We start from the raw sequence: 12,731 nt of genomic DNA, 5'->3' as shown, positions 1-12,731 counted from the left end.
GGACAATGTATCACTACCACAGCTCTTCGGAACCATTGCTGTGTGACACATCTTCACTGCTTCCTGGAACCACCGCTGCATGATGCATCTCCATGCAAGGAGCTTGCATCGCCTCTGCTGCGCACCACATGCTCGATGCGGGACTCTGTAACGCTCCACAACTAGGATTTAGGGAACTTTGTTCAGCAGGCCCAACTGGGTGCCTGTGTACAGCCCATGCTCCATCGCGGACAGCCTGAATTTTGTCCAAGTAGGGACCCTTCTTCCTAGTCAGGGTAAGGGAGTTTCACTCCTAAAATAACCCCTGCTCACCCCCTTGGTAGCTTGGCACGAGCAGTCAGGCTTATCTCAGAGGCAGTGTGTAAAGCATTTGCACATAACTAACAGTAATACAGTGAAAACACTACAAAAGGACACCACACCAGTTTAGAAAAATATCCAATACTTTATATATTTAAAACATGACCAAAATGATAATAATCCAACATACAATACTTACAAATATGCCCTTTGCAAGAATAATCTAAAAAATGCAGTTCTTTGGAGTTGGTATCTCCGTCCGGTGCTACAGCGATACTGAAGACAACAGACTCCAGAAGTTCTGTCTGATCGCGTTGGGGTGTCGGCAGTCTCGTAAACAGTACCTTTTTGTTGCGGCCGACATGTTGGTGCGAGCCGGTCATGGCAACGAAGCGTAGCGGTGCAGCGGGTGGTGCCCTCAAGGCGCGGTGCTGGCAGCGGCTTGTTGGCGGTCGTCCAGCGGCGTCAGTGAGACCAGGGCTGCAGTGAGGAGTGAAGGCACTGCTCGATGCGGTGCTGACAGATCACGATGCAGGTGACAGAGCCGGTTGCGGGGAGCTGGCGTCAGTTGGTCCAGACTGTAGTGTTGGATGGGGCGGTGTGTCCTGAGACTTACGAGTGGTGCCCCTAAGCCATGGTGCGGTCACTGGTGTCAAAGTCAGCAGGCAGCGACTGAGTCGGTGAGACCAGGATGCCGAAGTGAAGCGAGGCAGTGCGGAGTGTGGTGCCCACAGGTCATGGTGCAAGCAGCGGCGTCGGTCGTCGTCTGTGAGACTAGGGTTGCAGAGCGAGATGCAGCGGTGCCCTCTGCGATGCATTCAGGACACGGAGCCAGCGACGGAGTCAGCTGCTTTCCCCCCTCTGTGACTACTGAAACCACGGTTCCAGAGGCGGTACCCAGAGGTCAGTAAAGTCTTTGAGGTCCCTGAGACTTCAGAACAGGAGGCAAGCTCTACTTCAAGCCCCTGGAAATACTCAGCACAAGTGAAGAAAATTCAGTCCAGTCCTTTCACTGTCCAAGGCAGAAGCAGCAACTGCAGGCAACTCAACAAAGCTACAACACAGTAAAGGGGCAGTACTCCTCCTGGCAGCTCTACCAGCTCATCCTCTTGGCAGGTTCTTTGATTCCAGCGAGTTCTAAAATTCTGGGGTCTGGGCCCCAATATTTATACTCAGTTTCTCTCTGTTATTTTGGGCAGAGAGTGTCTGTGCCCAGCTCAAACCAGATATGTCCTCTCTGGCCCAGCTTTCTGGCAGGAGGGGGAGACAGCATTGTCCAAGTCAGACCAGGCCCATTCAGGTGCAAGGAAATCTCCTCCCACTACTCTAAATGCAGCCCAGGTCTATTTAGCTCAGCCCTGACTTCTCCAGGAAAAGCAGGACACTCCTTGACCACCCCCCAATGGCTGTCTGAAGAGAATGCACATCCCCAGCCCCTGTCACTCCAAAGCCAGACCAGACAGTCAATCCACAAACCCAGAGGCACACAGGATGACTAAGTAAGAAAATACCTATTTTCTAAAAGAGGTATTTTCAAATACAGAGCACAAAAATCATCTTTACTAAAATATGCATTTTTATATTCTAAGTTCAGGCATACTAAACCCCATTTCCCTATCTTGTCCCAATGGGAAGATATGCTTGTAAGATGTTATAAGTAAACTCCCATTCTATCCTATTGGACAGATAGCCTTTCCTTAGTGAATAATGAAAAACACTGTAATTCACTACCAGTACATGTCCTACCTTTAATATACATGGCACCTTGCCCACAGGCCTATCTTAGGGGTGACTTATATGTAAGAAAAGGGAAGATTAGGGCCTGGCAAGTGGGTGCTCTTACCAGGCAGACATGGCAGTTACAAACTGCTTGCAGATACTGCAGTGGTAGGTCCGAGAACAGGGCTGCTTGTGTGGGTGGCACAACTAGTGCTGCAGGCCCACTAGCAGCATTTGATTTACAGGCCGGGGCACACTTAGTGCACTTTACTAGGGACTTACTAGTGAATAAAAAATGCCAATCATGGAAACACCAATCCATAACACAATTTAGAACAGGAGCACTTGCACTGTAACACTGAACAGCAGTGAGAAAGTGCGCAGAGACACTAAACCAGCAAAAACACGAAAACAGAGTAAAAACTGGGAGGTCAGAAAGCAAAAAGATAAGGGAAACACGCCAAAAGATGCCAGGTCTAACATATGCTTGTTAGTAAAGACGTCTAAATACATTATAGCAAGTTGGCCAAATGTGATCCTTCTTAAAAAAAACTTCAATTAACGACCCGTTATGCTAAACGGAAACACATTAAAGGTACTTCATCACTAACAGGCCATCTAAACAATCTAATTATTTAGACTGCAGTTTGAAGTATAAAATATATTTTAAAAGTCCAGAACGTCACCTCCAGGATACAACATTGGGCTTAATAGCATTTAATTAAAAAACAGATCAGTTTGCTAAAAAGAGATGCCATACAGCTGTTAAAAACATTTTAAAGGTAGCCTGCTTAAAGGCATATTTCCTTATTTTTAAAGCTGAGGAAATATAGTTGATAAGTGAGGAACACACCAATTGGAATCTGAACACTATAAATAATGCAACGTCTCTTTATGTGTATTATAATTCATGTGGCGTAAAAGTGGACATAAGAAATGCACTTCAGTACAGTGTGCAAAAGAGCATAAAGGGCAACATAGATTGGGAAGAAACCAAATCACAGAGGCAATATGGGAGTCTGGTGAACCAGAAACCTGTTAGTGGAAATGCTACTAAAAAGTGGACTGTACTTAATCTCAAATTTTTAGATAAAGTCTATGCTCGTGGTTCACTACCCACACGGGGTTCACTACCCACAAGTACAGTTCCATCCCTACCAAAGTTGAAATTGACACTTAGCGGAGAATCAATGCCATATCTAGGACCTTTCTATTCTGGCATTTTCCCTGTCAACAGAGAACCTTTGCTTCACCACCTCCATGGAATAGACACCAATACTACCTAGTAATTCAAAGAGAGTGTTCAACCCAACAACATAAAACGCTTGATTGCAATATGCAATGCAAGAAAGAGCAGCCATATTGCTTAAACTAAGAAAGTCCTCTAAAACCATTCAAGGAAAGCTAGTCTCAGGTGTGGACCAGAGTTTCAGCCACAAGAGTAAGGGAGCCATTCTCACTTGGTCCTCCAAATAATCTAAACCAAGTTCAAGGTGTAAAATGAAACTTGCCGTAGCTTTGAAAACGGCCAAGAGTTTGCGCAAAAATGTGTTCTCTAAGGACTGAAAGTTACCCAGGCCAGCATGACCCCATACAGCAACCCCATAAGCCCCTGCTGGAAGGCATTTGCTCTTGTAGAACAAGATAATTTCTCTAATTGGCTTGTGGCTTAAGCTTTTCTTAGACTACAAATTGCTTCGCAAGATGCTACAAATGTCTTAGCTCTCTGAGTAATTAACCTATCCGATTTCATATTGGCATCAAACAAGATACCAAAATAAGTAAAAAAGTTATACCTTAAGAGTGGGGATACCCCAATTGAATAATATTTAGATGAGTTGTTGTTTTGGGCAACATGTCAAGATAAAGACTTTCTGGTGGATGACTTTCAAATTTAAATTCCTCATAAAATCATTTAATGACTCTAACAAGGACTGTAAGCCATTGGCTGTACGAGCTATAAGAACTGCGTCATCTGCGTATAGGAAGACGGGTTCTGGCCGAAACCCGATTTTGGAAAGTTTCTTACGACATAAGACTAGAACCGAATTGAGGGCATTGGTGTAAAATAAAAAAAAAATTGATGCCAGGATACAGCCCTGCCTAACCCCTCTTGTAGCCCGTATTGGCTTAGTACAATCTCCTTTCTGGGTAAAGCACACTTTCATGGTAGTTTCCCAATAAAAGCACTTGAGAAGGTACAGTAAAGGAGAGTCGATTCCTGCCCGATCCAGCAGCTCCCACAGTTTCCCTCTGTCAACAAAGTAAAAGGCACAGGAGAGGGACACTGGTGACTCAATTCTCTCTTATTTCAGACGGAGTGAAGACCCAGGTCCTTTTTTTTAAAAGCTAGCAAGATTGGTTCGACATTAATTCATCCAAAGTCTTATGTACCGGTGCTATCAAGGTTAACCAGATCGGGGTGGGAGGTTTGTTTTTATTATATGTATAAAAACAAGAGAAAAGTAGAATGTTAAAGAAGGACATACATTGGGGCAGCTGACTGCATTTCTGTACAGCCAATGCAATGAAAGGGAAAAGAAAGTAAAAGAAAAGAAGTTTTGAAATTGGATATCAATGGGGTAGATTAACGGACTACAAGAGGAATTGTGAATCAGGCTTCATAGTGGCTATTGCATGAGAACTGTCCAAGACAGGTACGGAAGCCTGCAAGGTGAGTAGTTGATCAATTCCATTGAATCAGCCAGCTGCTCGTCTAAAGCCCCCTTTCAAGCTGTTTCCATACTCTCTTCCTCAGCGGTTACGAGTTTGGATAGCACTAACCAGGACTTTTGTGATTCCCTAGCATTATTTTTTTTGAATAAAGTAGAAATAAATTTTAATAAATTCACTTCTAAAATAACAACTCAACTCACTGGGAATGCCAGTTCTCTTAGGGACAATAAGAAGTGCTCTTTCTCTGAGTTTAATTCACTCTCAGTAGACCAAGTTAGACAATTGGCCCTTTGGACTAAATCTGGCTCTTCTCATGATCCCTGTCCCCAAAAGTCCTACATCTTATACCTTACTTGGTGGCTGCCCAATTGATGCCCATTTTCAATGTTTTGCTCAGGACTGGTGTCTTTCCAAAAGCTTGGAAATCTGCTTCTGTTCTCCCATTGCTTAAGAAAGCCAACTTGAACACTCTTGACCCAAATAGCTTCAGATCAATATCCAGGCTGCCCTTCCCAGCTAAGATATTGGAGAAAGAAATCAATCTTCAACTATCGGCCTTCCTGGATAGCAATCAGCTGCTGATTGAGTCCCAATTTGGGTTTCGCAGGGGGCACTCTACGGAATCGAATCATATTGTAGCTACAGAAATGGCCAGGGCCACAGTTAATGGTGGGGCAATGCTGCCTTCAACCTCCTTGATTTGACGGCAGCCTTCGTCACTGTCAATCACAACTTCTTGATACACCAGCTGGTAGACCGGGGTTTAGAAGGGGCAATGTTGGTCCTCTTCAGATCCTTTCTGTCAGAACGAACCCAAACAGTAGCCATGAGTGGTTTTACCTCTAAACCATTGTCCTTGCTGTGTGGAGTACCCCAGGGCTCATCGTTGAGTCCAACTCTTTTTAATATTTATGTAACACCGCTGGCTGGCTGATTGTATCATATTCGGACGACACTCAAACTGTCTTGTCCCTTTCCAGAAATGGTCCTGACATGAATGAGTCGTTCCGGGTGTGCAATGGAGAGGTCGGTGCCTGGATGGATGTGAACTATCTTAGGTTGAACTCTGCAAAAATGGAGGTCATCCTTTTTGGGAGTAACACTTCCTTTTGTAATCCTTCCTGGTGGCCGGATGAATTGGGTTATCTTCCAGTTCCTGCGAAAAGGGGAGCGACCTGGGAATCCTGGTAGATGATACACTTACATACAAAGAACAAGTAATAAGGTAATTTCCACATCTTTCTCTGTGCTACGCACAATTAGAAAAATAGGACAGTCTCTTCCACCTAATTTACTGAAAACAGTGGTCCTTTTCCTTGTAATTTCCAGGACCATTGTAATGGTCTTTATGTCAATCTACCTAATGCTCTTCTGAAATAATTGTTGATTTTCAAAAATACAGCACCAAGACTAAAGATGAAAATGCAGAAGTTCCAGTCGGCCTCACAGGCTTTGGCATTGGCTCCCTATCCATTGAAGGATTCTCTTTAAAACGCTCTGCATCACCTATAAAGCGCTTCAGGGACAAGGTTCAGCCTTCTTCAGAGTAAATCTTAGAAGGCACGTTCCTAACAGGACGCTTAGGTCAAGTTCAGCTATGAATTTGGTGGTGCCTCCCTACCAGCTCTCCTCTTGGGGAGGTAAGAGCATTTTGGTTTGTACAACGCAAAACTGGAACAGGCTTCCTTTAGAAATTAAATCAGCCCACTCTCTTTGGAGTTTCCGTAAGCTTTTAAAAACTTGGCTTTTCACAAAATTCTAACTGTTCTCTATGTTTCTTTATCTCTTAGCGCCGAGACGCCTCAAGGTATTTGTTTGCACTCTACAAAACTCAGATCAAATAAAATCAAATCCAACCAGTATGTGATTCAGTAGACTGTAGGTTAAGAGCTTCAGAGGTCAGGCAGACAGATGGCTGTAGGGCCTGTAATGTTATCACCAAGACTGTTTTCCATACCACAGTTCTTACATATGTAAGGTGAGGTCTCATCCAAAGACAAATGACCGCAATATACTTAATTGTAAAGAATGCTGTATTCCATTTTTTCATGGAGAGGTAAAGGTTTTCTTCTTTTTCCATACGGAGGTACCAACCCCTTTATCTGCAAAACTGCATCAGCCTAGAGCCCCCCAAACAGAGACTAAGCAACAACCACAAATTTAGGCGTGAGTGTCACAGAGAAGGCTGCCGGAATGAATGTAGGGCTGGGAAGAGGTATGGGACATGTAAAACAAGTACTCTGCCCTTCCTCGATCGTCATTCCAAGGTTAAATTTATCCCCTCTAGAATGCACTCTCAATTTGTTAACACCTTTCAAAATAATGCCTTGGTAGATATTTGGAGATTGTGTAATCCTGATCATCGGGAGTACAGTTTTTACTCTCCTCCACATCAATCACAATCCCGCATTGATCATATCTTCCTTAGTAAATCCCTATCCCAGCACGCCATACGCTCTGATATTGGTTCCATCCTAATCTCGGACCATGCTCCGATTCATGTGGACCTTGACCTAATTCCTTTTTCCCCTCACTCTGGCAGATGGCGTTTCAATAATGCTTTGCTTTTGGAACCTACTTTCTGTTCTGATTTTACTACCTTTGCCACTGAATTTTTCCTTCTCAATCATACCCCTGATTCCTCTTTTGTTACTGTTTGGGATTCTTTTAAAGCAGCCTCTAGGGGTTTTATTATTAATTTTGTAGCCCGACAAAAGAGACTTCGAGAAGCCAAGTCCGAACGCATTTTAGCTAATATTAAGAATTTAGAGCTTGATTTTCATGCCTTTAATTCTGAGATTTCTCTTAAAAAGCTTATTGACGCGAAAATTTCCTTCAATAGGTTTACAACTAATGCCGCTTCTAACCTTTTGCTAAAATGTAATTCCAGGTATTATGGGGGTAAAAACAAAATGGGGAGACTTTTGGCCAATTACTTAAAGATAAGAAAGGAGCGTACAAAGATTGAGTCCATTAAGACTTCCACTGCGCACTCTTAATTTAAAGATAAGGACATTCTTTCTGAGTTTGTTAAATTTTATGATAATCTTTACACCCCCGAGCACATCCTGGAGTCTACAGATCTTCTTTCATATTTTCACTCGCTTCCCTCTCCCCCGGCCTCTTCCGTTGATTTTGCTGCCCTAGAACAGGACATTTCGCTCTCTGAAATTTCCCATGCTATTTCTAAATTACGGCACGGTAAGTCTCCAGGCCCTGATGGGTTCACTATTGAATTCTACAGCCACTTTGCCTCTCTACTTCTCCCTAAACTGTTACTACTATTCCAATCCTTCCTTGCAGCGGGTTCTTCCAGCGGCTCTTTCCAACAGGCTCTAATCTGTTTAATCCCCAAAGAAGATAAGGATCATTCGTTGTGCAAAAATTACAGACCAATTTCCCTGGTCAATACGGATTACAAAATTTTGGCTAAAATTCTGGCATTGCGCATGGATCCCCTTTTACCCGACCTCATTGGCCCTGAACAATCAGGTTTGGTAAGGGCCATCTCTCTTCTGATAACTCCCGTGTTTTTCTTAATATACTTAGCAAGGCTCCCTCACTGTCACTTCCCTTCGCGGCTATTTCTTTAGACGCGGAGAAAGCCTTCGACAGGATTGGATGGGATTTTATGTTTCAGACCTTACGCTGGATCGGCTTTTCTTCCAAATTCATCTCTATTATTTCTTTACTTTATTCTAATCCGCAGGCTTCCATTTTTGTCAATGGGTTGACCTCGGATTATTTCTCGCTGCACAGAGGAGTGCGACAAGGTTGTCCTCTATCCCCCCTACTTTTTGTTTTAGCCTTGGAACCCTTTCTTACCAAAATTAGTCTGGACAACAGTATTTCTGGTTTTAAATTTGGTTCGCGTCAGGTTAAACTCTCGGTCTATGCTGACGATATTCTTTTTTACTGCTCTGATCCTGTTTCCTCTATTCCCTCTTTTCTCCAGCAGGTGTCTTCCTTCTCTGCGGTTTCTGGTTATCGCCTAAATGCTGATAAATGTGAGATTTTACCTCTAAACCCTGTTTGTCAAAAACATCTTTTTTCCCAAACCGGTTTCTCATGGCAACCGTCTAAGATCAAATTTTTGGGTGTTTGGTTTGCTCCTCTCTTGTCTGATATGCTCAAATTTAATTTTGATTATGTCTTCAAGAAAATGGACACAGCTATTCAACGTTGGCACTCGCTCTTTCTGTCCTGGTGGGGTCGGCTCAATTCTATAAAAATGATGTTATCCCCTCTTCTTCTCTATACCATTTCTATGCTTCCAGCGCACATTCCAGTTTCCTTCTTTAAACGGATTGATTCCTTGTTGCTGAAATTCTTATGGAATGGCAAGAGTTCTCGGATAGCTTTGGCTTCATTGCGCAAAGATAAGTCCCAGTCTGGTGTACGCTTTCCGGATTTTAGAGAATACCACCAAGCTTTCTCTTTGAAACAATCGACCCGTTGGTTCTCTTCTGAATTCTTATCCTTCACGTCTTCTTTAATTCGCTTTCGCACACCTGTCATTTCTCATTCCCGTACTCTCCTTCTCCCTTACCTAATATCATCTTATCCCTCCCTTCTTTCTATTCACGAACAACCGATATGGCATAATTCTCTTTTTAAAATTCGTAATCGTACCATATTCTGGAAGACTTGGCATTCTAGAGGATTGTGTTGGATCTCTCAATTAATTTCCCAAGATATTCCTCTCTCATTCCAGGAACTTCAATCCTCTTTCTCCCTACCCTCTTCTGCTCGATTGCAATACAACACCCTTCTCCCAGTCCTGATCGTATATCTTCGCTCCTTGGAACCTTCTACCAATATTCCTTTGGCCTGCAAAGCTACTTCTCTATTATTTAATGCGTCTCCCTCAGCCTCTGCTATTTATAACTCTTTCCGATACGCCACTGACAGACTAAAGTCTAAAATCGAGATTGCATGGGAATTGGATTTTTCTCAGGATTGGCCAATACCTTTCTGGGACAAAATATGGACTAAACTTCATAAAACCTCTAGAGCTGCTAATACTACCCAAACCTTATATTTTATTTATAACAGAACTTTATGTACTCCACATGCTTTATCCCGTTTTTCGTCTGACACAACATCTATTTGTTGGTCCTGTTCCTGTCCCGTTGCTAATCTCAAACACATGTTGTTTGAATGCCCTCCTATTTCCAAGTTCTGGCACCTAATTTGGACGCAAATACAAAAAATATTCCATCTTCAAATTCCCTTCTCCCCTTTACAAGTTTTTCTAGGTTCCCTACCACCGTTTCTTCCGCAATCTCCTTCCCATTATTTACTACTTGATCTCCTAGTTGCTGTGGCTTTCCATACCATTACTTCTAATTGGAAGCAGGCTGCAAAGGTTTCCTATCAATCTTGGTGGAATGCAGTCTGCTTCCATCACCGCCTAGACACCAATTACGTATCTCCTGTTTCCCTAGCAATTAAGCGCGATCTGATTTGGCTCCCTTTGGTATCTTATCTCTCCTCCTTTGCTCCAGCACATGCCTCTCCAGACCCTGAAACAGTTGAGGTATGCAAGCCGACATGATTTTCTTGTTTCCTCAATGCCTTTTTACTATGATATTGCGTTCTACTACATTATACAGTATTTTTCGTTCCTACACGTAGGTTCTGTTCATATAAACCTCATGCTTGTTATTTTTGCTTTAATTGAGAATTTTTATTGAAATGCTAATTGTTTGTATATGCTTACCATGATGATTATACCCCTTTCCCCTCCCTCAAACTTAAAAAAACAACAAGTACTCTGAGTAATGAAGTTTACCCGTAAGTAATCTGGACAATCTTACTCGCAGGATTAACACTTGCTAGACATGAACATCTTGGCATGGTATTCCCCCAAACCTTTTGCCTTCACTTCCTTACTTTATTCAAATTGTTTTGGTTGGCATCAGGACTGTGCACTTTCAACCTGCTAACTAATACAAATGTAACTGTACTCTCGCCTTAAAACATGATAAAGTTGCATTACATCTAATTGGCACTTTTAATTTAATAGTAAATCCTTGGTAAATGGTACCAAATGTATCCAGGGCCTGTAAATTACATGCTACTTTTGGTCTGCAGCACTCATTGTGCCACCCACTAAAGTAACCTTTTAAAGCATGTCTCAAGCCAACCTGCCACTGCAGCCTGTAGTGCAGATTTAAAGTGCCATTTTGACCGAGAAAAATAAACCTTTTCCCAGGTTTAAACCTTCTCTTTTATTACTTATAATTAAACCTTAAGGTAGGCCCTAAAGCCTCATAGATCATGGCTCGTGATATTTGACAAGCAGGACATGCGTGTGTAGGTTTTAAATGTCCTGACAGTGAAAAACTCCTAAAGTTGCTTTTCGCTGTTGTAAGGCCTATCTTTCCCTATACTGGCACTGGGTTACCTTATTACACTTAATAAGTGCTATCTTCTGATTTGGAGCTGAGAGAAAAGTGATGTTTACACTTCAATTAATTGTATTTTAAAATCCTCTTTGATGGTAAGGTCGAATTACAGTTACAGATTTGAAAAGGTCACTTTTAGAAAGTTGCCATTTTCCTGCCCAAACCAAATGTGCTTTTCTGCCAGTGTACTGGGTCCAAGATTGAAAATGTCTCTACTGTTGTGGGTTGTGAGTTGCTTTCATGCAGTGAGACAAAGGAAGCCTTGGTGTAATGTAAATGTAATGTAAATAGGTACTTATAGCGCACGAGGCTACTCCACAGAGTGTGCTGGCGCTAGAATACCTCGAGACAGACATCAGCACCATAACAGAAAGGAGCAGAAAACAAAAACTATTGCTGGAAGAGCCCAGTTTTTAGCTGATTCATGAAGGTAAGCAGATCTTGCTCCTGCCTGAGAGGCAATGGCAGACAGTTCCATAAATGGGAGGCCAGCACTTTAAAGGATCAACCGCCCAGACGGGAGCGGGAAATCTTAGGTATGGTTATCAAAAGCTGCAATGAAGACTTCAGCGTTCTTCGCAGCATATAGCGCTGAATCCTATTCCTAATATAGAAGGCACTAGTATCATGAAGGGCCCTGAAAGCTAAGACCAGAGATTTAAATTAAATCCTCTTCTGGACCGGCAATCAGTGCAGGGAGTTCAGATGGATAGACATTTGTCCTCTGGGTCCTACCATGAGAATTGCTCTGGCCGCCGCATTCTGGACCACCTGCAGGCGGTTTAATAAATAATCCGGTAGGCCCAGGTACAAGACGTTGTCGTAGTCCAGCCTTGATACAACCAGGGCTTGGACTACCGGCTTCCTGTACGTAACCAGCAGCAGGGGAAGAAAATTCTTTAACATTTTTAACAGGCCAAAGCAGGTACTGTTTGAATTTGAGCCTTCATAGATAAATTTGATCTAGCTTGACCCCTAAGTTCTTCACAGTGCTTACTGAGGCTACAGGGGGGGACATATCCTGAGGCCACCACTGGCACCACACTTCGCATGGTGAGGGACCGAAGAAAATTATCTCCGATTCCTCCGGGTTGCACTTTAATTGGTTCCGGCTTAACCAGGAGAACACCTCTGTCAAGCAGATGTTAATCTCACCACCTCTAAAATTGGTGCCCTTGTCACATGTGAACAGCAATTGCGTATCATCTAGATATGATACTATTTTAGCACAGTGTGCCTCAGCCAGAAGTGCAAGGGGAGCCATATATACATTAAAAAGTGTCGGACTCAGGATTGATCCCTGTGGAACCCCTACCTTCATTGGGGGAATGGGGTCTGCAAAGGGAGGGGACCAAATTGTTTGCTGTTGGTCTCTTAGAAAGGAAGAAAACCACTTGAGTACCGTGCCACCAACGCCGCACTCCTGGAGTCTCTGCAAGAGCCGGTCGTGGCGCCCGGTATCAAAGGGCGCGGAGAGGTCCAACAGTATCAGCACCGCTTTTCCCTCTTTATCTAGTGTCCTTTAATAGCTTCGGAGAATTCCAATAGGGCTGTTTCTGTATTAAAATCCGCTCTGAAACCCGACTGACTATGATGGAGGTCATGGTTGGCTTCCACATATTCCAT

Source organism: Triturus cristatus, chromosome 5_1 (assembly GCF_964204655.1).
Source record: "Triturus cristatus chromosome 5_1, aTriCri1.1, whole genome shotgun sequence".
NCBI lineage: Eukaryota > Metazoa > Chordata > Amphibia > Caudata > Salamandridae > Triturus > Triturus cristatus.
Note: the sequence above shows the minus strand (reverse complement) of the source record.